We start from the raw sequence: 26,818 nt of genomic DNA, 5'->3' as shown, positions 1-26,818 counted from the left end.
AGACCTGCCTTTTAATAGACGGCGTAAATTGCTAATGAAGCTTATGTGATTTTCAGCAATGCTTTTGGCAGGAGAAGAAACGAGGACAAGAAACATGAGGGAGATATCCTGTAAAAACTACAAAACGGGGCTTTAAAAGAGCGGTTCGCAACAAGACGGCGGGAATGAGCATCCGACTCTCAGGATAACTCTTCCCTGCTCCAAAAACCCAGAAAATGCACTCAACTTTCATCTACTGATATCCCAGCGCCCTCGCTCATTAAACATTCATGGCCGACGTCACCGAGGCAACGTCTCTCCCTCTCTCTCTGGCTGTGTTTTCAAAAGGTGAGCAGGACATTTAATACTCAACCCACTGGAGACGATTAAAGCTGTTAACAGGCACTGATGAAAGAATGATGACATTTGGGAACATTTTTGCCTCCTCGCGTTACATCAAAATAATACTTCAAACGAAGGTGGAGGAATGCGGAGAGAAATAAAAAACAAGATTTGGCACCCGTTATCCTCTAATAACAAGGTTCTTTTGGAGAAGACTGAATATTTTGAAAGAAATTTATTTAATTGGGCATAAAATAGCTAAAGTGACAAGGATATGTTTTTAGTCACAGTACAATCCAGACGGAAGGCTTTCAACTGGTTTGACTGGAACATCTGCTGCTTCAGTATGGTCAACTGCACCGACACCACAGAGTGTCGGGAGGCTGGACCGGGAGCGACTCTAATCCACATTCCTGCCATCAGCAACCAAAGGAGTGTGAATTCATTTAATCATGTTGCATTCAATGTTATGTTCAGGAAGAAGAAAAATAATATATTTTTTTTAGAAAAGGACATCTGCGAGCCCCCAAATCATTAAGTGTTTTAGTTTTTTTCTGGAAGAGACTGACATCCAGTGCCAAGGCTTGCAGAAGAAAGGAGATGGTGGGATGATAAGGGTAGACAGGATCCAAATTGATCAGAGTAATTGATGTTCATAATTACTCAGTCCGCCTGTATCAATAATTTGTTCGGTCTCATTTTGCTGCAGTTACAACTGTAAGCCCTTTGAGGTATGTCTAGAGAGTCACATTTTTTACCAATTTTTCCTTTGCTCAATAGTCTAAACTGTCAGATCGAATGGTAATCTGATTGCATCGTTTTGTTCGCAGGGAGGTGTCTGATTCCTCCACTCAGCTCCTTCAGAGTAGCCAGCAGCAACCAGCAAACACCTGGGGAACTGTGAAAAACCGAGCTCATTAGTCAACCTACTTCTCAATATAACGCTGGTAAAACCGTTGTTAAAGGGTTAATAGAGGAGCCATGTTGTGATGATTTTCGGAAGGTGCAGTTCCAGGAAGAGAAACTCCGACGGAGACAAAGACCCAATTTCAAGGTGTTAAATTACGAAGTCACATTTATATATATATATATATATACATATATATATATATATATATATATATATATATATATATATATATGTGTGTGTATACATACAGACATATCTACACACATACAGAATACACAGAATTTATAGAATAACTTAAAGTTAACATAGTCACTTGATTGTGCTATATAATGATTCTATATGGCTGGAGAACACATAATGCAGCCACTTTAATCTTGCAATATTTAATACTGCATTCAAGAAGAAAAGGATTTTCAGACACAGTCAACTCCACAGCATGTCAGGCTCTTATTGGAAGCGTTCGATATCTCATGCTTTTAGGATTAGACTTACAGAAGTAAGAAAGAAGACTGTTTAGAAAGTGGGCGCTTTAATACTTCCAAGATTAGAGGAATGCGAGGGACAGAGAGTTTGCTAAAGTGTACAAATCCTACCAGCAACAAAAATATATAAAAAAAATTTCAACCTCGGATATTTCTATCATGTTACACTGATGTTTAAGGGGTGCGCCAAAGCATAATATTGTACCTAACGCCTTATTTACTGAGAGCGCAGCTGACTTACACCATCTGTTTGGAGAGCAACAGGCGCCGGCAGACGCTCTGCCAGCAAAGAGGCACAAGGTCCCCGGGCTTATCTGGGAAGAGGTGTGCCGCTGCTCCTCGGCACTGGCGAGGTGGAACGATAAACATAATTAAATTGAGTTGGATTACATAGAATGGATCGGATCAGTTGAGAAGGCGGAGAAGCTAATCCAGTGCAATCCTCTCTGTAGAGCCGCCAGACACACAAAATCACATAAATGGAGAAGGTGGAGAGGAGAGGCGGGGGATCAGATGGAGTTGAGGCAGGGGGACAAGGGAAGGACCCCGTCGATAAAGAAACGGGCTCCAAAGTCAAATCCGGATGAGGAGTGTTGTGCGGAATGAAAAAAGGAACTGGGTCGGACGGTCATTTTAAAAAATGATCATAAAAAGTCGTTAGTGTACGTGTGTGGCTCGTAGGAATTATTGTGTAAAGCTTTGTCTAAAATGAATTTCCATAAAGCCATTTATCAGAAGAAAATTAAACATGTTTCAAATGCATAGAAAAAAAGACTTCCAGTCTACCTCCACCAACCCCCCAAGGTTGAATCTTCCTCTTTTGTTACTGACTTTGGTGCAATCCCCTTAAAGATAACCTTTCCCCAGGGAAAGACTCTCTTACCAACCATCTCCTATCCTTTTTTTTTTTTTTTACGCCTCCCTCCCTTTGTCTCTCTGCCACAGCAAACAGACAGATCACAGAACACGGTTGGGTGTTTTTCACAGCTTCTCAAACTAATCTGGTGTAATCCCGGTCTGTCCGCGTCTCATCTTGGGCAGCGCGGCAGATCGCATCGTCATCCGGTAAAACGATGAAGTCATCTCGGCGGACGGTGCTGTCGAGGCCTCCTCTGTCATCTGATCCATCATCTTCTACAGACGAGAACGGTTTGTGTCGTTGTGTTTCTTGGGACCATTGTAGATAGAATAAAACCCAGCATAAATTAGCCTTAATCTCAGAAATTTTCTAGAAAATCACATGGGAATTTCTAAGTTTTAAAAGTCCAAACAAATTGCTACTAAAAAAAAAAAAAAAAAAATTAATTTTGAGAACAATCTCAGAAACCTTTGAGAAATTTTATAAGTTTCAAGAGTTAAAACTGAGAACATTTCCAAAAGTTGGTCCTTTTCAACTTTTGAAACTGAGACATTTTCAAGCTTTTTTAGAATTTTTTGGTGAAAGTTTATTCCTTTTTTTTCCTCTATCTACGATGGCCCTACAAGGAATCATAAAATGCAACATTTTTCTTGAAAAAAAGAAAATATACATATCAGCACCAGAATCTAAAAATGTAAACCGTGGATCAAAGAGCTGTCATGGACCACATCTCTAAATGATCTCTTTACCGGAGAGGCAGGATATCAGCTTTCAGCATTCTGCTGCCTTAACAAGTGCAGTTTGCATTATTAAAGCAGCTCTGGCTGGACGCTTTAATTGAGTCTCCTCATGGATGGTCGTCTTAGCAGAAGGGTGTGAGCAAGCAGGCCGTCGGCAGTGTCTAAATGCAGGAAGAGGAGGAGGAGGAAACCTACATCTTCATGGCGTTGAAATATGAATGCAGCACTTGTAGTGAGCTGTACGCTCAACACGGAAATTTGGCAGCCGAGCCCAGAGCACACTTTGCTTTAGGTTCAGGCTAGAAGGACTGGCAGAGGTGTGAGGAAGCACTGATCAATAGAAGAAAACATGCTGGAGCAAACAGCTCAGGTTGCAGATAGCGGCTGCAACTGGATTTTCAAATAAACTATTAAAAAAAGACATTCTTTCTCCTCACTCCATTACAAATGTGCGCAAAACTTTGTCAGTATATTGTCAATGTCCAAAAGACATAAATTCACAATTGTGGTGTTTCTATTAAATACGAAACGTAACTAAAATCACATGCAAATAACTTTGTTCACACGACAAGCCATAAGAATAGAATAGAATAGAAGTACTTTATTCATCCCAGCAGGGAAATTACGTCCCTGCTGGAATAAGAAATAATAAGAATAAGAATAAGAAAACACGCTGCACCATCCTCCTCCTATCCCTTCCTGTCATCTTCTTCATCCTTTCTGCAAGAACCAACATTCCGTTATTGATCGAAACCGGACGATGAGGTGGAAGCATGCTTGCAAAACTTTTCTCGAAAAACATGAGATTTTCCAAAATTGGCATGTTTCCATTGAGCAAATTAATTTTTGTAATTCCAATTTGCCCAATTTTAAGGTCAGTGGAAACGCAGCTATTATCTAACACAATAATGATTCTAAACTTTACATGTTTTAGGTTGGTTAGGGTTACCAAAATTATTTCTACTTGCTAAATTCCAGAATAAAGAAAGAGACTACATTTTCTTAGTTTTTGGGAGAATTGCCTTTTAAACTGTGTGGCCCATTATCCCTGACAGAACTGGTGTGACTGAGTCAGGCAGCTGTTTAGCTCTGTCCACCCATTTCCTGTGGTGAGACCTCGGATTCAAAACATTGACTTTATAGTCCATAACTTACTTGGTTGTATCATTAAAGTCATTGTCCATTTGGAACAATCATTTGTGCCCAAGCTTTACGTCTGGGCTGATGTCTTTAGATGCTATATGACGTCCTACGACCAATAGAAACTGAGTTTTTAATGTTGCTTTAGGAGTAATGGCTTCTCTCTTACTGATTGACCATCAGCCCATGATGACAGCAAATAGCACCATAAAGCAAATAGTACACTGTAGTAAGAACAACATGACGTTTTATGTTTGGTCTAATGTTGACGGAGAGCAGAACTCCTGTTCTTCCTGAACTGTATGATGCCTGAACCTCCCCATGGTGTTTATACCAGAGTATAATTGTTCGAGCAGATGAATGCTCACTTTTAGTTATCTGAAAAATTGTACCGCATGATGAATTAGGCTAATGAAAGTCCACAATTCTCTTCCTGATCTTTTGATTTATGATTTTCCCATAATGTGACACAAGGAAGCAGTGTTTTGAGGTGTCGCCTTAAAATATATCAATAGATGTGACTCCAGTTGGCTCAACTGTTGTGAATTAGAAAATGACAAAAGGCAAATTGTTTTAAGGCATAGTTCTATTATTATTCTGATTTTTAGCAAATAGAAATTACTCTGGTAGTCCTCCACAACTTAAAACAAGAAATGTTTAATCGAATTTAATATATCATTTTAGACAGAGAATCTAAATATATGGTTCAATTGTACCAAACGTTTTATAGGAACTCATTAGTAATACTTTTAGAGTAAAAATATACATTTTAAGTTCCTATGATCTTCTGTTCAGCATGTTTAGACAATGACAACAACAAAAATTAGGCACCCAGCAAGAATAGTTCAGTTTAGCTGTTCTTGGTCCTCAGGCAGACCAGTGTTGCTTATGTAAATGATTCAATTTACAAGGATCTGGAAAAAATCACTCCAGCTGTATTTGAATCGGAAGGATCCCTCCAAACCCTACATGTCTACTGACACCTTTATCGGGCAGTTTTAGTCTTTATTTACCAAATAAACACATAGATTGTTGGATTTTTTGAGCCTAGAGTCCATACCTAAGTAAGCAACCAAACACATAAGTAAGTAATCCCCTTTCACAGATCAGAAACTACAGATTGCTGTACAAAATACAAAACATCAAAACACAGAAGATAAAACAGAAGGAGAGATAAAACAGCATACAAGAGACAAAAACAAAATAAAATTAATTGGAAGCCAAATGAACAAATGTGCCTTCAGCTTTCTTTTAAAAGTAGAGAATCAAGACAACGCTAACATAAAGTTGCTGCTTGATTTGAGTTATTTGACTGTCAGGAGAAATAATTAACATTTCAGTTTCATCACAATTAACCTGCAGTAAGTTGTCACTGAGCCACTGTTTGATATTGCTAATGCAGTTTATCAAAACGGACAACTTGCGGTATTTAGAAGGTAAAGAAGCAATATAGATGAATATCATCAGCATAGAAATGACAAGACTTGTGAAAACTGACTTACTATTTAGCCAAGGAGGAAAAGATATAAAATAAAGAGTATAGGCCATAATACTGAGCCCTGAGGTACCCCACACAGCAGGTTCTTGGATTCTGACATTATCTGATTTACAGAAAAGCTAAATGCTATGCCAGAAAGCTAGGAGATTAACCACTCCAATGAAATGGAGCCTGATAGAACAACTTCATTTCATAGCCTATTACTCAGCCTTAACCAAGATACTGAAAGTCAAACTCCATGGACCTATTTGATCAACCACAACCTAATGTATGGATTTTTGTTCTTTTGTTTTATGTTTATATTTTAACCTGATATGAGTGTCGTTTCTACGTCTATTGAGTGAAATTTTGCTCATGGCTTTAGTCATGATCAATTTAATCAGTCAAGACAGTGACAGAAAGTCACCAGGTACATCGCTTCATAGAAACATGGCAAAGTCTTAGTGTAGAGCAACAGCTCACCACGTTTGGTCTACAGATGTCCCAGTGGCTCAGTGTTGGAACCTCTTGGTGTAAGAGGGTAACCACCCGCTGTGCAACAATTTCCACAAGAGTAAATCCAGTATACACAACTCAGACACTTTGGTGGAGTGCCTGTAATGCATTGCTATATTTATTTTCTCCAGGTTCTAAACATGCTATGTCTTTACGAAGTGAATTATTTACATACCCATCACTGGTTTGTTAGTGTACTAAACTATGCCCAAACTGGGTCAGTCCTTCTTGCTTGACCTGGTGCTTTAGTGTTGTGTGAAGTAGCTGTGTTTTCATGATGTGGAACTAAAGAATAACTTGGTCTTTAATGCTAACTTTTACTATGATTCAGTTTTCGCAACACAAGCATGCAGGCAGAACTGCTATCTGAAATATTTGTTCTCAAGTATACACACTACAATATCAAATCTAAAAATTCAGAAGTGAGGCAAAATTAGCATTTCTGTTTTTCCACTTGAAATAAATTTAAACACATAATTTACTTTTTCCCTGTATTGTTTCCACCCAATCAGGCACTTTAAAAGTGAACTACTGAGCCAAAAAACTCCAGCTATGCGTACTTTGATGGTAATCAGAAAAAAATAAATAATAACTGGACTCTACACTGGGGAAAGGGGATCAAACAAGATGAGCTACCAGTTTTTCTTCCCGGGGCATAAGAAACTGCCAATCTCTCAGAGCCTGCGGCGTCTCAGAGACATGCAGAGTGCCATTTTGCATCAGATTCACACACGCCAACAACAGTCAATGGAGATAACAAATTTTCTTTGAAGAATGTTTATTTATGGAAATAAAATACAGTCACTCAGCGGTGTCGAGCTCAATACCATAGTGGAACAGCAATCTTTGATAGGCTATGAACCTGTTTGGCTTGCAAAAGTATTCACTTTTTGTCACAATGTTTCGTTACACAAAGAAAATCTATTCATGTTCCAAACTACGCACCTCTTTGGGTTAGTCTATTAGACATAACGTAGCAAAATGTATGAAGTTCAAGCAGTATAAATACTTTGCCAAGACACTGTGTAACAAAGATGTATCCTTCTCTGTTCTTTGTTGGGTAAATTACCACATATAAATGTCAAAGTCATCTTTCTAAGTTGCTTTCTCAAAAAAGATCAAAATTACATAGGAACTAGTTATAAAGCAGCTCTATGACACGCATAAGGCCTCTCAAAGTTTTCTGATTGGATTTTGAGTCTCAGGAAATGAGAACTATAACATTCATGGTTTTCTGTTGACTTCTGCTGACTTAACAAGCTGCATTTGCTGCTTCACTCACAGTTTTGTGAGGATTAGTTTCCAAAGAAAGTTATTTTTTTAAAATGTAGCACATTTAAAAACCTATGAGGTACCACACTGATTTAATACGTTTATCTGTCAGACTGACTTCTGATATCAATTTCAGTAAAAACCTGAAATGACAGATGTGTGAGGGTGAAATGGTAGGAATGAAATAACTGTCAGATGGAATTCATAAGAGAAGAAAAAATAATCTAGAAAGATTATTTAAGGATGTAAGAGAAAAAGGAAGAGCTGTGTAAAAGAAGATCTGTCAGATCATTACATTTTTGGATTTCAACAGTTATTATCTGGGTGAACTTAGAATTCAAGGTTTGTTCACAGTCAGATATCGTCAGATTAAAGCACCTTGTTGATAACCCGTATGTTAGTTTAGCTACAGGTAAGGTTGCAAAATTCTGGGAATCCTCAATCTCAAAGTTATCCCATCGATTTCCTGGAATTTATATGAATTAACAAAAATATATATTTACAATGCCTAAATAACATGAACAGAACCCACTGCTTACTGCAGTAATATTACAGCCACACCCCCTACATGACCTGTCCAGTCCTCCATCACATGAACAGATTATTTCCAGAACCCTTGGCTACTGGGGCCTTAACTTTGAGCTCAGAAGACCAGACTATTATAAAACAGTAATGTTTTATCCATCTATTGGCTAAATGTGTTTCATTTGGGGCAATACTGATTAGTTTACAAATATTACATGGATTTATGCCTATGACCAAACAAAATGTTTATTTTTAGGTTTACAGGGTTTTCCTCAGTGCATAATAAGCCTGGCGGGCCACCAGGCTTTACTTGTCCCCCAACCAGGCTAAGTGTTGTTTATTTATTATCAATTGAGTTTTTTATACAGCAGTAATAGTGACAGTAAAGACGGATGAAGCTAGGTTTATAGTTAAGGCACTTAACTGGGCGCACCAAATGCACCGTCGCTGAACCTGGTCCATGTTATGAGGCCTCAGTTGTTGACTGGTTTCTTTCATAACTTTGTATTTTTGCGTTTTTATGATGTGAAGCACTCAGAAGTGCCTTGCTGCTGTAATGTGCTGTACAAATAAACTTGACTGATTCAGTCAATTTAACAAATTACATCAATTCACAAACACATTCTCTTGCAACTCTTACTAATGCATGTGTGAAAAGGGAGAAGGAAGAAGAAAAAAATCTTGTAAAAATCTGTCCCCTCTTCAATAATCACAGAATCAATTTTCATGGCCATATATGTTAAAGTTTCTGTCTAGGACCATTTCTAAAATCCCCCCAGCATAATCTCTAATCGAACGTTTCCGCTTGTTTGTAACAAGCGGAAAAGTAAAAGTAAAAAGTAGATCTTCTGTATAAGAGTGGCAAATGAGTGAAACCCTTTTCTCCCCAGCTCTCTCATGCTGCCATAATGACCGAGAACATGCACCCTGCATTAGCAGTGAAATCAAAGGAGCCGTCGCAGGGCTCGTCGCATCTGCAAACAGGGTATCTGTCAGGTGTTTTAGCTGGAGCCTGCCTGCATTAGCGCTGCCCTCCACTTCACCCCTGCAATCCAGCGGGAGCTGCTGCGAAGGAGACAGAGCTCTGCAAACACCGCACAGCGGTCCCATCCCCGCTGAGCAGCGCTCCGCTAATTGTCTAAATGCAAAGTGTGCCTCTGAAGCTGCTCCTCTCACAGTTCACTCGCGGGTTCAGCTTAACTTCATCTGCAGGTCGAGTCGGGACTCGGGTCACGGCCGCTGACAGATTCGGGGCTGTAGGTGTGTTTTAACCTCCACCTCACGGTGAGCCGAGTCAAAGTGCATTTGCCGAGCAGCATAGCATTATCAATGCTAAGCATTGCTTCGATGGCATAAATGTCCGTCTGTGTTCTCATAGGGGCAAAAACTGATAGGTAAACACGCTGATGAGATGGAAATGTTATCAGGTTATTTTTTGTACCTACACCTTTGCAGGGGCAATGTATTTGTTGTTTTTCTTTACTAGTTCATGTTATTTATGTAAGGCAAACACTGCTGGAATCCTGCTGTGGACTATCCAATTAAAACATGGAGCCTTACATGTTGGAATTCACTTATAGGGTTCAAACTGGGCCACAACTCCTAAACAACAAAAACTTTTTAATTTATTTTACCTAAAAGACACAACTTTTTGCTTTTAAAAAGAAGCACAACTAAGACTGTTATGATATATAATGCATTTTTTTTTTTTTACTTTATGTTTATTGGTTGTGTTTCATTTATCAATCACATACAGAACACAGAACGGAAGCAACTGTCGACAAGAAGAATTACTTACATTCTGTCAAAAATGAAACAGATACAGGATGAAAAACAGCATACAAATTTACATCCCAATCTTTGGGTTTTTTGAGCAGCAATTAAAGTGACAGTATAAGTGACCTGATTCAGTTATTGTTTTCTAGAAATCTAGTCCATTTGCTCCATCTCTTTTTGTAAAGGTCCAATTGTAGTCTCAACATGAACGTTAACTTTTCCAGTTTGTGGGTTTTGTCCACCAGTTCCAGCCAGTTCTTTAGCGTTGGTGGGTCGGGTTGAAGCCATTTCCGAGTGATCGATTTTTTGGCTGTAGAACTGAAGATTTTTAATAAATATTTGTCACTCATGTTCCAACTCTCAGGAACGGCTCCGAGCAACAATAACATGGTAGGTTGTTGGAGTTTGAGATCCAAAATTATTTCAATTTTCTCCAAAACTTCTTTCCAACAAGACTTGATCTTTATGCAGGACCAGAAAATATGGGAGTGATTTGGCTCCGCGTCCCCACATCCTCTCCAGCATTTAGAAGCATTCGGGTTTCTATAATACTGCTGCTTTGGTGTTCTAAAAAACGTAACAAGTTTTTCCAACTGAACTCACGCCAATAGTTTGAGGAGGAGGTTGAAGCAGCGGATTCACACATATTGTCCCATTGTTCTTGTGATATTTCAGTATTCATCTCTTCCTCCCATCTTTTCCTAACATAATCTGTTGACATTCCTTTGGATCTCAACAATCCCCGATAAAGTTTGGAGATGGTGATCTTGCCAGGCGTGGAGTAAGCTTGTGACACCAATTGAATTATCTCGTTAGACTCTGAGATGCAGGCTTTTAATATGTTTGAAAAATAAAATTGTCTAAATTGCAAATATCTAAAGAAGTCCCCTTTTTCTAGATCATATTTTTGTTGTAGTGTGTGAAAACTTGGTAGTGTATTTTTGTCCAGTATCCTGCAATAAGCAGTTATTCCTTTCTGTGACCAGTTTTTAAAACTGGAATCTAATTGGTTAGGGGTGAAATCTGAGTCAAAGGCGACCCATCTGAGAATTCGTATTTGGTTTTCCAAGTTTAATTCCTTAACCACTTCAAACCAGGTCAAAAGGGTAAATGACACTAGGGGATCTAATTTTTTTTGGCATGCTGCTGCAAGTTTCTGATCTCCAATCAGAGCTTGTATTGAAATGTTTCCACACTTGGTTTCTAATTCTTTCCATCCAGCCTCATAAGTATGATCACACCACTGTACTACTGTTTTGAGTTGAGCTGCAAGGTAATAGCCATGAAGATTTGGGAGTGACAGCCCCCCTTTTTCTTTCCTAATTGTAAGAGTACTGTATCTAATTCTGGGTTTCTGTCCCTTCCAAATAAAACGAGATATCAATTTGTCCCACTCACAAAACTGAGAATGAGGGATTTTAATAGGCAAAGAAATAAATAGGTATAATAACCTAGGTAATACTGACATCTTAATTACCTCAATTCTTGAATTAAAGTCAATTATAGATCCCGACCACTGTGTGAGGTCTTGTTTAATTCTCCTATTTACAGATTCAAAATTTTTTTTGTACAGATCAATCGGAAGGTAAGTCAACCATATACCCAAATATTTGATTGTTTTCTTAGACCAGTCAATAGGGATTTAATCTTTAAGCTCAACCGATGGGTAATAGTTAAAACACATAATCTGTGTTTTATCCATATTAAGTCTGTATCCTGAGTAGGTGCCAAATGTGCCTAGTAACTTTAGGACGGCCAGGATGGATTGCTCCGGGCTCGAGAGATATAGAAGGATGTCATCAGCATATAGTGCTATTTTATGTTCTCCTGAATTCGTTACTATACCATGAATATCATTGTTCTCCCTAATTGCCTGGGCAAGAGGCTCTATATAAAGTGCAAAAAGAGTTGGGGAGAGCGGGCAGCCTTGTCGTGTGGATCTCTCCAGCTTTATTGTGTCTGTCAATCGGCCATTTATCTTGATCCTAGCTGTGGGTGATGCGTATAATGTTTTAATAATGTTGATTGTGGTTTGTGAAAAACCAAACCGTTCCAAAACTAGGAATAAGTACTCCCAACTGACACGATCAAAAGCATTTTCCCCATCTAAGCTCGCCAATACTGCTGTGTGATTGTTTGTCTGAATATTCTGAATTATGTGAAGTGAGCGTCTTATATTATCCTGAGTTTGTCGGCCAGAGACAAACCCGGTTTGGTCCCCGTCAATCAGATCTGGGACAAACGCGTTCAACCTATTGGACAAGATAGATGCATATAGTTTATAATCTTGGTTAAGGATCGAGATCGGTCTGTATGAACTGCATAATATTTTCTTTTTTCCTTCTTTTGGTATTACCGTTATAATTGCTTCAGACCATGATGGCGGTGTTGTCATTTTCCCTAATGTCCAATTTAATGATTTTAATAAAACAGGGGATAGTTCTTCTTCAAATATCTTATACCATTCACCTGGAAGACCGTCAGTACCGGGTGATTTATTATTTTTTAATTTTTTTATCGCCATTATCAGTTCCTTTTCCATGATTTTCTCAGTAAAACTTTTGTTCTGACATTCTCCAATTGTTGGCAAGTCCAATGAATTGAGAAATGTTTTAACATCTTCTATTTTGCTTTGTTCTTGTGCGTACAATTCTTTATAATATGTTTGAAAAGCTTTGTCAATACCATCCAAACTGTTTTCTACTATTCCTGTCTGTGGGTCAGTTATGGAGCAAATTGAGTGCATTATTTGTTTTTTGTGAATTCTTCTTCCAAGTACAGTCATGGCCAAATGTTTTGAGAATGATTCAAATGTTAATATTTACAAAGTCTACTGCTTCAGTTTTTATAACGGCAATTTGCATATACTCCAGAATGTTATAAAGAGTGATCAGCGTAACAGCAATTAATTGCAAAGTCAATATTTGCCTAGAAAATGAACTTTATCCCCCAAAACACATTTCAACTTCATTGCAGCCCTGCCTTAAAAGGACCAGCTAACATCGTTTCAGTGATTGCTCCATTAACACAGGTGTGGGTGGTGATGAGGACAGGGCTGGAGATCAATCTGTCAGAATGACACCACTGGACACTTTAAAAAGAGGCTGGTGCTTGGCATCATTGTTTCTCTTCTGTGAACCATGGTTATCTTGAAAGAAACACGTGCAGTCATCATTGCACTGCACAAAAATGGCCTAACAGGAAAGAGAATCGCAGCTAGAAAGATTGCACCTCAGTCAACAATCTATCACATCATCAAGAACTTCAAGGAGAGAGGTTCCATTGTTGCCAAAAAGGCTCCAGGGCGCCCAAGAAAGACCAGCAAGTGCCAGGACCGTCTCTTAAAAGTGTTTCAGCTGCGGGATCGGGCTACCAGCAGTGCAGAGCTTGCTCAGGAATGGCAGCAGGCAGGTGTGAGTGCATCTGCACGCACTGTGAGGCGGAGACTCTTGGAGCAAGGCCTGGTCTCAAGGAGGGCAGCAAAGAAGCCACTTCTCTCCTGGAAAAACATCAGGGACAGACTGATATTCTGCAAAAGGTACAGGGAGTGGACTGCTGAGGACTGGGGTAAAGTCATTTTCTCTGATGAATCCCCTTTCCGATTGTTTGGGACATCTGGAAAACAGCTTGTTCGGAGAAGACGAGGTGAGCGCTACCACCAGTCTTGTCTCATGCCAACTGTAAAGCATCCTGAAACCATTCATGTGTGGGGTTGCTTCTCAGCCAAGGGAGTCGGCTCTCTCACAGTCTTACCTAAAAACACAGCCATGAATAAAGAATGGTACCAGAATGTCCTCCGAGAGCAACTTCTCCCAACCGTCCAAGAGCAGTTTGGTAATGAACAATGCCTTTTCCAGCATGATGGAGCATCTTGCCATAAAGCAAAGGTGATATCTAACTGGCTCAGGGAACAAAACATAGAGATTTTGGGTCCATGGCCTGGAAACTCCCCTGATCTTAATCCCATTGAAAACTTGTGGTCAATCATCAAGAGACGGGTGGACAAACGAAAACCTAGGAATTCTGATAAAATGCAAACATTGATTGTGCAAGAATGGACTGCTATCAGTCAGGATTTGGTCCAGAAATTGATTGAGAGCATGCCAGGGAGAAATGCAGAGGTCCTGAAGAAGAGGGGTCAACACTGCAAATATTGACTAGCTGCATTAACTCATTCTAACTGTCATTAAAAGCTTATGTTGCTCATAATATGATTGCAATTGTATTTCTGTATGTGATGACAACATCTGACATACACACATGAAAACCAGAGGGCAGCAGATCATGTGAAAATATAATATTTGTGTCATTCTCAATACTAACCCTATTTCAATGGCAAACAACAGAAAGGAGATTTAGGTAACAGTAACACTTCAGTTCATCTGATATTGTCACCTGAAGGTTATCCTGCAATAGTCAGCCCCGCCCACTCCTCACAACTTCACAGGGCTGCCTACTGACCAGTTCTCCGTCTAACAGGTCCGGAAAATCTCTGAGACCTGGGTATTACCCTAAAAGTACTCTATAAGAGATAATCTATTTAAACTGGTGGCGAAAGTGATTCGTCTAGCTCTAACTACCTCCAATCCAGAAGTTATGACCCTTTACAGTTAAGAAACAATCAGCTGAGTAGCCCTCGCAGCTGCATAATTCCAATAACCACTTCTGTTAACGGTAGCCCACTTTCTAAATCATAACTTGCACTTGGAACCGGCTAGATTATGTTTAGTGACTTAGAGGTAAGTCCCAGGGTCATTATTTACTCTCACCAAAGGAAATTATGAAGCCTCCTATTCACTGGAATCATGTACATTAGTTTTACCTTATTTAAGAAGAACTGGACAAAGATTAAATGACTCTATTAATTCCAATGTCCACCAACCTCATTAGAATTTTATAGTATAAATTTATTAAGCAAGCTTAAGCAGGGATATGCGACATACAAATCAATAATCAATCATATATGGATCAAAAACAGTGTAATAAAATTTACATGTACAATCATACTACCCTGTCTCTTTTCCCTAAGAGTTAAGTCGCAAGTTCTGAGATGGAATTTCAATGAGCAGATTCTACTCATACCCAGACGATGGTGGATCTTTTGGCAACAGGAATTTCTAGCATCCTTGGTTGAGGTCTTTGCCTTGTGTGGAAGAATCCTCCTCAGAAAGGAAACAAAGCAGAACGGGTCCGACTCTTTTTGCAAAACCCTGTTCTTTATCCCCTAGGGGCCTTTGTCCTTCCTCCAAGTCTTGTTGCAGAGTTTAAAGCTGCTGGGTTGAGACGAGACCAACGGTCGAATGAAGAACCAGAGATGGGGCGATGGGACCCAGTCCTTTCTTGGCGGTGTGAAGTCTGAGCACCTCCGTGGTTCTGAAGTGTGGTCCGTAGCTCAATCTGCTCTTGCAAGTTGTCTCCTCTTCTGCGCCGACGGACTGGGAACAGCTGGTTCCTCTTTTCGGTCCCTTTTTATACATTTCTCCACCCTGTGTGTGTATGGGAGGATTTGTGCTACGTGACTTTCCTCACATCTGCTGTCTCTCATGAAAAAGCCCCTACATTTCCCAACCTGTTTTTGCTGACCATAGTGGAAGTTCCCGTACTTCCTCTTTTTCCGTTGCCTCAGCCAAACTCACCGCACTACCCATCCTGTGCGCTCTGGCCATCTGTTCAGAACTGCTTGCGACATTTCCTGTTATCAGGACCTCACCCATACATTCCTCTTCTTTCTCTAACTCACTTTTCCATCTGTTACAATCATTAAACACATTTAACCTATATTAAACCCATTTGAACATTGACTTCAAATTATCACAAGTTTGATCCTTAGTTAATAATTAATCACATCTCTCACTTATTATAATTCATCAACCATAATCGTTTCATAGTTAAATCATTACAGAAATCAAGTTAAATCATTACAGAAATCATTACAGATCATATTTCAGAAAAAAAAATACATTTCAGAGGATTATTATGTGATTATTGGTAGTCATTTTACTAATTATATTCATTCATATTTAACTTAATTAACTTTTAATCAAACTACAAGATTACTTATTCTCTCTCAGGCCTCTATGCACCTTTTCTGCATGCACCCGGAAGGATCTCACACCCTATGCCAGTTTTCTTGACACCCCCTCCTGGAGATCGGACGGTGCTTCGCAGAAACCACACAGTCCAAAGTCAAAAGAGGTCAAGCCCATCACCACAGTCGGCAGTCAGGATGTCCCGCTCGTAGCAGGTAACCGGAGATGATGAAGGTGTCCAGGAATCCACAACCTCATACCCTGTCAGATTGGACGGCGGAGATAGCCAGATTTCTGCGCCCAAATCGTTGTCAAGTGTAGATCCACCTGAGACGGAAAGGGTGGTTCGTTCCGGCGGAGGCTGCAGAGGCGAGGGCAGGTCCATCCCGAAGTCTGGCAACGTTGATGGGTTGTTGCAGTAGCTGTCCAACTCTGCCAGCAGATCCTGGAAATCCATATCACTAGGTGATGGAGGTGATGGGGAAAGGGTGTCCTCAGTCTGGCATGCTTGGTGAGATGAACTGAGAGTCTCAGTTTGGGTACTTTCCACGTTAGTTGCACTGCAGGTTTGGCATCCGACGTCAATAAACAAATCCGGAGACATGGGACATGTAGGCGGCAGGTAGTTGCCCACTGCCACAACTCGTCCATCCAGAAGATGTAAAGTTGGGAGGCATTGCCGAGTAAGCTGGTGTTCCCATAACTTCTGAATTATGGGCAGCTGTAGTCCCCTGTACAGCGGAGATGTTGTAAGCTCTTCGTCTTCTTGGCCAAACGCAGAGGTCCACACGATTTTGTGCACCCGTTCCAGGGATCTAGATGTGGAAGCCGCAATGTAGGGCAAATCCTCTCGCCCAGTGGCGCAGAGAATTGCCGTTACATCGGTGAAATGACTGCTCACGCAGTTGTGACACCAACGGGAAGACGATGCAACCCAAATGAATCCATAAGATTCTGCAGCTATTCCACACCCCACACAGCAGGTTGATGCCTGAGGAGAAACAGTAACCCAGGTAACTTCATGATCAGTGGTTATTGATTAACTACATTTACTTACAACGACGAAAATGCAAAAGCGAAAGCTGAGAGAATAGGCTGGTTTAAGCCCGTGTGCCGGCTTGTTTTGCGAGCCAAGGTGAGTTAATCACAGGAGCCGGAATGTCATGATCTGGAGCTGGTTCACCTCGATCATAGACGTGAGCTGAATCATGGAATATTGCCGCGTAGGTCATCAGCCATACAACAATGGCCAGGTCCGAGGTCTCATGGAGCCAGTAGAGGACCACCAGGATCCCCCAAACCGTTGCCCAAAGAGCCAGAATTATCCACTTTTGCATCCAGATTCGCCGTCCCCGACCCTTGATAGACAAGGCCTGGCGCGCTAAGTAGATGAGGACGGATACTGCGAAAAGCCCTTCTAGAATAGCTGTGAGGATCTTAAATGGGGCGGTTCGTGTGGCTTGTGCGCCCCCAAGGACCAATTCCAATGTCAGGGCTGCGGTATCGGTGATGAGCCACAGGCAGACCACAACACCCCTGCGCCAATTGACACGGGTACGGCCCATCAGGTAACAAGCGAAGAGGGATGAAGCCAACCCCCATTTGTGGAGTACGATGGGACGGAGGATCAGCTTGGCATATCCTTGTAGCGCGACGAAGATCCGCATAGGGTGTCCCGTAGGCCAAGGACCGGTGTGGCAGAAGACTACCCAGGCCAGGGTAATCCCTAAATGCTCAAGGGTACTCACTTGAATTGGTGCAAAAAGTGAGTTAGGATCCGACGAGTTGGTTGAAGAGTTAGTCGAAGAGTTGGTTTCCATGATGTCCGATGATGGTTGCTCTGGATCAGGTCTTCTCGGCAGCTGCGGTGAAGGTTGAATGGCTCGCAGGCACACGGCAGCTCTCTCTTATGCAGAAGTAGGCTCCTCCTTCGGGGGGAGGGGCTGGTAGTTCCTCTTTTTACAACGACACAGTGCTTTTAGCCACGCCTCCAGGACGATTTTACCGATGATCAACGCCACAGCGACGCCCAGGAGGCCCAAGAGGTATGGCCACAGCAGACTCAAAGCACTCATCAACCATTGTTCAACAATGTTGAGGCCTTCTTCCACCACATGAGCAACTTCTTCCGCAACCTCAGAAATAGCGGCCACCAATGTTGCCCCCATAGTCTCGTACCAGTAACAGTCATGTTGATCAGAGCCTTCTCCACATTTTTGCCAATTCTCTGTAGTGGTTGAGCAGGGGAGATTGGAATACAACAGGTTAGGTCCGACCCATTCGAACCCTGAGTCGATGTTGCCATCACACAGACTTTGTCGGAAAGCATGTCCTTCGGCGATGGCTATAAGGGGATTTGGGATGAACGGAACGGGAAGGCCAAGGATGTTCTTGCGCTTTTGGAGATGATATCCTAGGATCGCATCGGTGCACGTTCCTCCGCTCACTATTGCCCTTCTCCATGTTCCATTGAATTTTCGCCAAGTGACTTCAGAAGAGTGAGTGTCATACTCATCTGCGTAGTGGTCTTTGCAGTAGCTTTCCCAGCCGCGAAGCTGTTGGCAGGGTCTTCTGGCTAAACCTATTACACATTCAAGGATATTTCTTGTGTTGTTTTTACAAGTCATGCGCCAAGGTCTTGGGCTGACGTAACTGTCTGGTCTCCAAAAAATCCCAGGCCAAATCATGCGGTCCTTAGAGTAGACCGTAGCAATGTACTGGTACTTGACCCAATAGTTTGTTGATTCTGTAAGGCATGGTGTTACCCAGGCTTCAAACTCGTGTTGTTGGAGTCCCCACCATTCATAGTCCCACTTCCGGTAGTAATCCTCGTACCAGGCTCGTAGGGCCCATTTAGCCGTAGGAGCTTTATCAGGATCAGGGCAGTTATACCTCCAGGTAGAGTGCAAAGCGTTGCCGACCTGCCAGAGGTCGCACCGTGGCGATGAGAGGGTTTTCTTCCAGCAGGTGTCATTTAGGCTCTCAAAAATTCTGTGCGCAACACACTTGTCAATTTTTGCAAAGTCCGTTTTAGGAGCGCTCAGAAGGTCATCAGGAGTTGGAAGGAGTTGTGTACGCAAATTGGCAATGTGTAGCTCATCTAACCCAGTAAGAGAGCGCACTGTCCCCTCTGGGAAATCTCCCATAAAGAACGTTTGGTCTTTGGCTATGTATGCCCATGGGAATGTGTTGTTCAGCCAGGTTTCAATTTCTGTACGGAGTGGGCGTGTAGAGTGCCACAAATCAGCCCAGTATTCTTCTATGGCTGAAACCATATAGTTCTGTCCCGCACATTTCACAAACTTGTTCCAGAGGCAAGGATTTAACCAACTAAAGTGGTGTCTATAACAGTGCTGTTGGTCGGCTTGATATATAAACCGTCTAGGTCCTTGTCTGATCAGGAAAGCCGTCATGTTAGTCAAAGTATCAGGTGTAGGCGGCGTCATTGTGTTAACTGGAACAGTACCTCGGGTGGCATTTCGAAAGGTCCAGTTCCCCGGCGGTGCTGTTGGGATGGTGTCATCCACCCTGCAGTTCAGGTGATAATCTCCCCAAAACTCCTCTCGGGGAAGCCAGGCTCGACAGCCTGAGGACCTGTGTGGGGCTGGGTATACTACTTCTGTATCCCAGTACCCTTGATTTGGCAACAGTAGCAGCGATCGACAAGCCATGTTGCAATGCCATTCTGGCATACCTCGGTCCGGGTGAATCCAGTTGCATCTGACGGTCCGTCGCTCTTTGTTTTGCAGAACCCGTATCCAGCAGAGCACTCCGGTGTCGAGGAAGTCATAGTTGTAGATCTCCCAGGTTCGATTCAGAAGGTGGTCCAGTGTGGAGTCGTTCAATCCGAAAGCTCGGCGTTCCACGTACTTTTTCCCGTTGTCCTTGCTGAATAGGTTGGTTCGATTCTGGACAGAAGTTTCGTTGTCCCATGGAACAAAAATAGCCGTGGTGCTTGTATTCCAACAATTGAAGTTAGCGTATTTGGAATGTCCATAGGTGACTCTTGTATGCGTAAGATACCATGGTCCAACTCCGATGAAGTAGAAGATAGTAGCAAGAACAGCAGCAGCAAACAGCAAGGCAAGAAGCGTTAGCAGCCCTTTCAGGCATAGGGATTTTCCGGTTATCGTAGTCGTTTTCCGTAGCAAGGGTTCGTTAGAGGTTTCCGAGTCGTCGTCAGTGTCAGTAGAGCTGTCCGAATCCGAGGTGACATCCAGCAAACTCGGGTCTGTAGGCTTGCGCCGCAGGTAGATTTCTTCCATCCTGGTTAGTACAAGGGCCAGATCAGTGATTCTCTGGGATCAGCTGCATCAGGTGTTGCACAAATTCTTTTCAAAACCTTGAGGCGGCTTTGTGTGGTAGGGTTCTTCGCAACCCGTCTGGTGGCTCGTCCCTGCAGCAATGTCTTATATATTGGAGAGGGGTAGGGTAAATCAGGCTCCAGCCCCCTCCACACCCACTTCCAGAGGAAGACTCTCCAATAGTCTGGCCGAGGAAACGGGCCTTGGGCGGTGCCGTTTTTCAGTGCTGGATCGTTCCAGAGTTCGTGGTTGTACCCAATCGGGGCGGGTACTGTGATGTAGGTGTACAATGATTGCCCATGCAAAGTCAGTCTGGTGCGGTACCCCCAGGTTGACGGAGTAAAAATCCTCTGGTGTGGTGGATTGGGGTAAACCCTATCTAGTTGCAACAACAATGGAAGTCTGGTATTGTTAAATACATAACCTTCTGGGTGCATTTCTGTCTTTACTATAGCTTTCGCCATACCTGGTGAGGTAGTCCAGATGATCATACCGTTAATCGAAATTTCACAATACAGTCCTTGCAATGGTTCAAGGTAATGGGGACCCCATCTGATCCGCACTTCGATTCCCCATATTCTCAGGTACACTGTGTTAAAAGTCCATGGCAGGGGTCTCGGACACATTGGTGAAATCGACGCATAATTAACCGTGTTAGGGGACCCTCGTCCTTGCCACGTGGCCGGCAATGTGGGAACGAACAAGAATGGCTTATGTACAGGGGGTGATGTGGACTCTTCACTTTCCCTCACCTCCTTTGTGTTTTGAAAATCAGTGGGTCGGAGGTATATGAAGTATTGGAGAAAGTAGGCCTCGGTAAGCGGATAGGGGACCGTGAAATCTTCTCTTGGCTTATCTAGTAGGATGGAAGTAGTAGGTAGTTTCAGAAAAGGGCCTTTGTCGGACAGTCCCGATAAGACTCCTGTTCCCACCTTGAACAATTTAGTCATGAAAAACAGTTTTCCGCTGCGTTTTTTGGGCTTTTGCTGACCTCTAGTCTTGACGACTCGTTTTCCTCCGTCCGGTTTGTCCGTTAGTCTTGGTTTGTCTTCCTCCATGGAAATGCTGAGGCGAGCTTCTGCCAGGCGTGAGTTTTGGGTTTCTTCTTGGGAGGCTCCGGCTCCGTACTGGACACGGTAGCGTAGGTCTGCTCGTCTGGTACCACTTTGATGGCTGCTCCGACTGAGTAGATCCCTTTATAGGGGACGGTGATCATGCGCACTGACAGCTGGACGTGACAGGAGGTGCTAGGATCAGAGGGCGTACCCGCCCTGTGAGCCACGCCTCCCGGGTGTTGCAAAACTCCATCCCGAAACTGGGATTCCGCTGTCACCCAGTACAGGCAAGACTTCTCTTTTGGTCTCATCGCGTTGCTGCCCCACCCGTCCACTTCAGTGGTGTAGTAATACATATCTGAGCTGCGCACCCCATCTTCCCGCGGTGCATCCGGCAGATCTACTATAGGTATTGTGCAGTCATTGATGACCTCCAAAATCAGATGTGCCCAAGTAGTCAGTTCCCAGGGGCCTGTCCACCCACCATTAACGGCTTGCTCTCGGGCGTCATCTGGGAGTGCACTTAGCTCCTCAGCTGATGGTTGGTATGCATGAGGCCGATGTACCCGGAAGACCACAGGAGAGTGGTTGGCATTCAATGGTGGAAATGACAGGGAAGCTCTAGCAGCGTCATACGGCCAGGCGGCTTGAACAGAATCCCACAGGACATCATGCGGTCCTTCTTCCCTCCTCCACACCCATGGGTCCAGTTCTTCTGGAGTATTCGGAGGAGCGGAAGGTCCTGGTAATATTATCGGTATGGGGCTCCCATAGTTCGATTGCACTCGCCCGTAGGTTCTGTAATATCGCAGCGAGCTGTAGAACCTTGTCACTTGCCACCCTTCGGCTTCGCCTGTCAGTGTTACCTCTCCGCTCCTCAGCTGTTCCTCGCACACAGGACAGTGGTGTAGCTCATTTCCATCCCACGTGCAATGACAAGTTCTTGGTTCTTCCTTTGGCCATCCCCATTGGGTTTCCAGCTTAAGCCGGGGCAGGTAACCCACTCGGCAGTTCCCACAGATTGTATTGTTCAATACCGTGACCGGGGAGACGCGAAGATGTTGTAGCATCTCTGCGGTAGCCCCCTGGTGCCTTGGCTTCTCACGGCCTGGTCCTTCCCAGATAATGGGGAGATGGTGGTCCGTTAAACAAACCGGACAGCCGCCTTTAGCTTTCCCCCAAACCAGCATCTCTCCCTCCTCCGACAGGACTCCATTTTTAGCCCAATCCAATTTCTTCAGGGCTCGTCCTGCCCAAATCCCTGAAGGTGTTCTTCTAATTACAACCACCCCTTTCACGGTGGCCAGTCCGAGATAGGGTGGAATGGTACATGATTCACTGGCCATTTCACCGGCTTCTGTTTCGCTTTAGTCAGGAACTGGCTTGAGCTGCTCAACTCCTTGGATCCCTTTTCTTTCCAGCAATACTGTGTTCCTGTCCAGTACTTGCTTGATGATGTCAGTTGTCTCAAACTTGGGTTTTACTGCTGCATGTACAGGTTGCTCTCTTGCTTTGACCCACACGCGCTGTCCCTCTCGGAATGGCACTCTGGGCGTCAGCTTCTCCTTTTTGTCGCTGGAGCCCCGCCCCACTTCCTTCGTGGTGAACGGCCGTTGGTTGAGTTCCATCGCAGGGGCGGGTCTTTCGGCTCTGCTTCTGTCGTTCAGGGCCTGCCCTATTTCCACCGCTTGGGTGCTCCAACTGTTGGTGTTAGCATTTTTAGCTATCCAGCTTTTTATTAACCCAATGGCTCGTTCCACCACTCCGTTAGCTTGTGGGGTATAGGGTGGCGAGTAAACTCGCATCACTCCATACTTCTGACACCACTGGTCAACCTGTGAATTACGGAAATGAGTCCCATTGTCCGTGCGCAGCTCTTTCGGGATTCCCAGGGCACTGCATACTTGTTCCAGCATGCCGACAACGCTATTGCCGTTTGCTTTCCTGGCTGCTTTTGTAGTTACAAACCCCGACATAGAATCCACCAGCACTAAGAGGTACTTCTCACCTCTCCTTCCTGTTATCCCCATGGGACCTGCAACATCCATGCAGACTGAGCCCCAGGGGACCGTGCTTTTGATGGACAACCCATCCATCCGCTGCCCTCGGCGACCTGCGTTGTATTGACCACACACTTCACAGTCCCTTAGCACGCGTTGGACTTGTTTTACTGGGATCCAAAGGTCTTGCTCCTCCAGTTCCTTACGTGTAGGTCGCACGCCTGCATGTCCAAGGGCCTCATGCACGCTCCGCACGACCTCGACCACGTATTCTTCTGGGACCTCCCGTCCTCTGGGAGTACTGTCCCACTTCTCGGTACCGACAAAGACGATCTTTCTTTGTTGGACATAACAGTCCACTTCATCATTCCCACGCCAATGAGCTCCCTCATGCGTGTGTGCTCTTTGATGCTCAACATCTATTTCCAACTGCAGTTTTAGCTCAGCAATCTTTTTCCACAAGTCTTTGTGTGCCACTGGCTTGCCCTTTGCTGTCTCGAAACCATTTTCTTCCCAAATGGCCAAGTCTTCTCTAAGGGCTTGAGCGCAGTAGTAACTGTCGGTTACCAACCTGGCACTTTTAATCTTCCTTTTCACCAGCTCCAGCAATCCTTCCAGTACTGCCGTCACTTCTCCGGCTTGAGCACTACCAGGGGCCTTTCCTTTCTGACGGCATTTCTCTTTGCCGTCCTGCTTCAGAATAAATCCCCAGTATGCCGACTGGTCGGACCCCTTTCTGGATCCATCGGTGTAGATTGTCCATTCCGGTTGTCCTGGCTTCTCAGGTATTTCTTGTGGTTTTTTCTTACTGGTGGGTTGTGCTGGCCCAATTTCAAGCTCCGGGTCCAGCAAGATGTCCTCCCATCTTCCCCACCGAGTATTGGTTGCTTTAGTACTTTCCACAGTCCCTTTTCTTAGGTACTTGTGAACTTGGCTTTGTGTGATGACTTTAACTGGTTGTCCTTGTGCTAAATCTTTCAGCACACCCCAATAGCGGGCTAACACCGCTAGCTCTTTCTCTTCCTGCGGGTATTTCTTCTCAACAGAAGTTAGGGTGTAACTCCACAGGGTAACCAAGCCTCCATTTTCGTTACTCACTTTGATCATGGCATCGTCATTCTCGCAGCTGATCTCTGCCACTAGTCTTTCTGATAAACTTCTTGGCTCCAGTCTCACAGCTGCTTGAATGGCCCTTCTTAGTTCCTCTAGGTTCTGTTGATTGTCTGCTGTCCATACCCAGGGTCTTTTTCCGTCTTTCTCGTCGTCCTCACTTTTCCTCAGGCAGTGGTACAAGGGTTTGGCATATTTCTGATAGTTGGGCACATGGTCTCTGACATAGTTGCACAGTCCCAATATTTTCTGTAAGTCATTTTCTGACTGAGGTGGTTGAATGTTCGTCAGTTTTTCTCTGTACCCATCCGAGAGTCCCAAGTCTGACGTGACTTGGAAACCCAGATAGTTCACCTGGAACTGTCCAAATTGACATTTCTTGAGGTTTAGTTTCAAACCTGCCTTAGTGAGGTTTTCAACTACTTTTTGTAGCCTTTCTAAGTGTTCTTCTTCTGTGTCATCAGCAATGAAAACATCATCAATGTACACAGTAGCACCTACGTCCCCCAGTACTTCCATCACTGCTGACTGGAACACATTTGGGGAGTTCTTGTAGCCCTGGGGTAACCTTTGCCACACATAGCTTTTGCCTTTGTGGGTGAATGCAGTTTTACCTTGCGATTGTCTGGCGAGGCGTAGGGAGAAAAATCCATTGGCTAGGTCGATGCAAGACTTGAACTTCTTGACTCGAAGAGTTTTCAGCGCTCCTTGTGGATTGATTAGACTGGCTCGGTTTGCTATTGTTCTCCGATTTAGGGCCTTGAAGTTGATAACTGGCCTCCAACCCCCTCCAGCCGATTCCGGTTTCTTCACCGCCTGGATGGGGCTGTTGGTGATCGGGTTGAGTTCCTCTCTGATGATCTCTAGGGCACCCAGTTCCTTCACGATCTTGTCCATCTCCTCGACTGCTCCTGGGTTCAACGGGTACTGCCGAACAGGTGGATGAACCCCACCTTCGATGTGATGAACAAACTTTGGGCCCAAATCTCCGCAATCGTTCTTGAACCGTGCCACCTGCGCCGTAACGATGATCTCACGCAGCTTCTCTTTCCCAGCCGGGGAGAAGTCACTCTCTTCAAGTTTCTGTTCTGTCACCGTTGGTATGTCGACCGGTTTGTACCAGTCTTGCTTCTCTGATCCTGTTTGGGTCGGGCCGACTTTCACCAATCTTGCTTTCAAGCTTGTCAGCCTTCGCTCCAGTCGGCGATGTGTGCCTTTCTTTTTACTGAGTTCGTCTAAGTCTTTAACTGTGAGGAGATTGTAGGGACCTTTCACCCACACTACTCCTTTCCAGGTCCCATATGGCATTTCTTCTATTTTTCCATTAGCAAACTGAACCTTCAGGTGTCCTGCTGTTTTTAGGTCTTTGCGGGTCATAGACACCTCCGCTCCTGTGTCTACCAGGTAGGGCACTCCCTCCACTTTGGCGTAGATTTCGTCCCCTTCCCAGTAGGCATTTTCTAAAATGACCCGCGACCTGGACGCCATTACTTTGGTGACCCTCCGGCCCCGGCTTTACGGGACTCACGGAGGGCCGTTCTCTCTTCTGGGCTCAATTTCCTATACTCCTCATCTGTCAGGAACTGACCTTTCCCTGGCTGGTTTGATGAAGCCGGAGGGTTGGTCGGTTTCCCTTGTGGTCCCGGTGATTTCTGCTGGAACGGCCGGTTCCGGAAGTTGGATGGCGGTGCTCCTTGTTGAAACGGTCTGCTCTGGAAGTTGGATGGCGGTGCTCCTTGCTGGAACGGTCTACCCTGGAAGTTAGATGGTTGTCTGATGTTAACCCTTCCAGGTGGCTTTGCCGGTTGGCTAGCCTCCTTCTTCCTTTTGTCCTCGTAGTACTGCTGTTCCAGGTCGAATCCTTGCACTGCTACATTCATCTGAGCGATCGTCGTGCTTCTTACTGGCAACTTCACGAACACGATTTCTCCTCTGCGTCCTTTCGTCACCTCACGCAGTACCTTCACATATCTCGCAGGGGAAACGGTCTGCTTAAGTGTGTGCCAAAGCGGTTCCAACCGGCTTCCTCTGTCCAGCCGTCCTCTGGCCCTCTTCACCTGGGACTCTTCATCATCCATGTCCTCCAATACCAGCCTTTCGTAGTTGCTCTGTGCTGAATCCGTTCCAACCATCGGGTCCGTGGTCACGCTGGTCAGCCACAACTTTTTGGCTCCTTCATGGTTGGTGGTAGACAGCACGGTTGGCCAAACATCTTTCAAGTATTCTTCATTGTTTTCGTCTGCGTTTTTACTCCTAATCACCAGCCTTAGATTCTTCAGCTCGGCGTAAGCGTCCTGTCCTG

The 26,818-nt window shown here is 44.0% G+C and overlaps 1 long non-coding RNA gene across 1 annotated transcript; it reads left to right on the top strand.

Annotated features, from left to right (window-relative positions):
• The first annotated feature begins 1,164 nt into the window (after positions 1-1,164).
• LOC116731810 (uncharacterized) lies at positions 1,165-23,413 on the top strand. The gene is made up of 3 exons (XR_004341635.1): positions 1,165-1,221; positions 22,720-22,724; positions 23,402-23,413. It is a non-coding gene; the product is annotated as an uncharacterized LOC116731810 (long non-coding RNA).
• Positions 23,414-26,818: the final 3,405 nt, after the last annotated feature.

The sequence above is a fragment of the Xiphophorus hellerii genome, chromosome 13, assembly GCF_003331165.1.
Source record: "Xiphophorus hellerii strain 12219 chromosome 13, Xiphophorus_hellerii-4.1, whole genome shotgun sequence".
Classification (NCBI taxonomy): domain Eukaryota; kingdom Metazoa; phylum Chordata; class Actinopteri; order Cyprinodontiformes; family Poeciliidae; genus Xiphophorus; species Xiphophorus hellerii.
The sequence above is the reverse complement of the archived record's forward strand: the minus strand, read 5'-3'. Positions and strand labels throughout refer to the sequence as shown.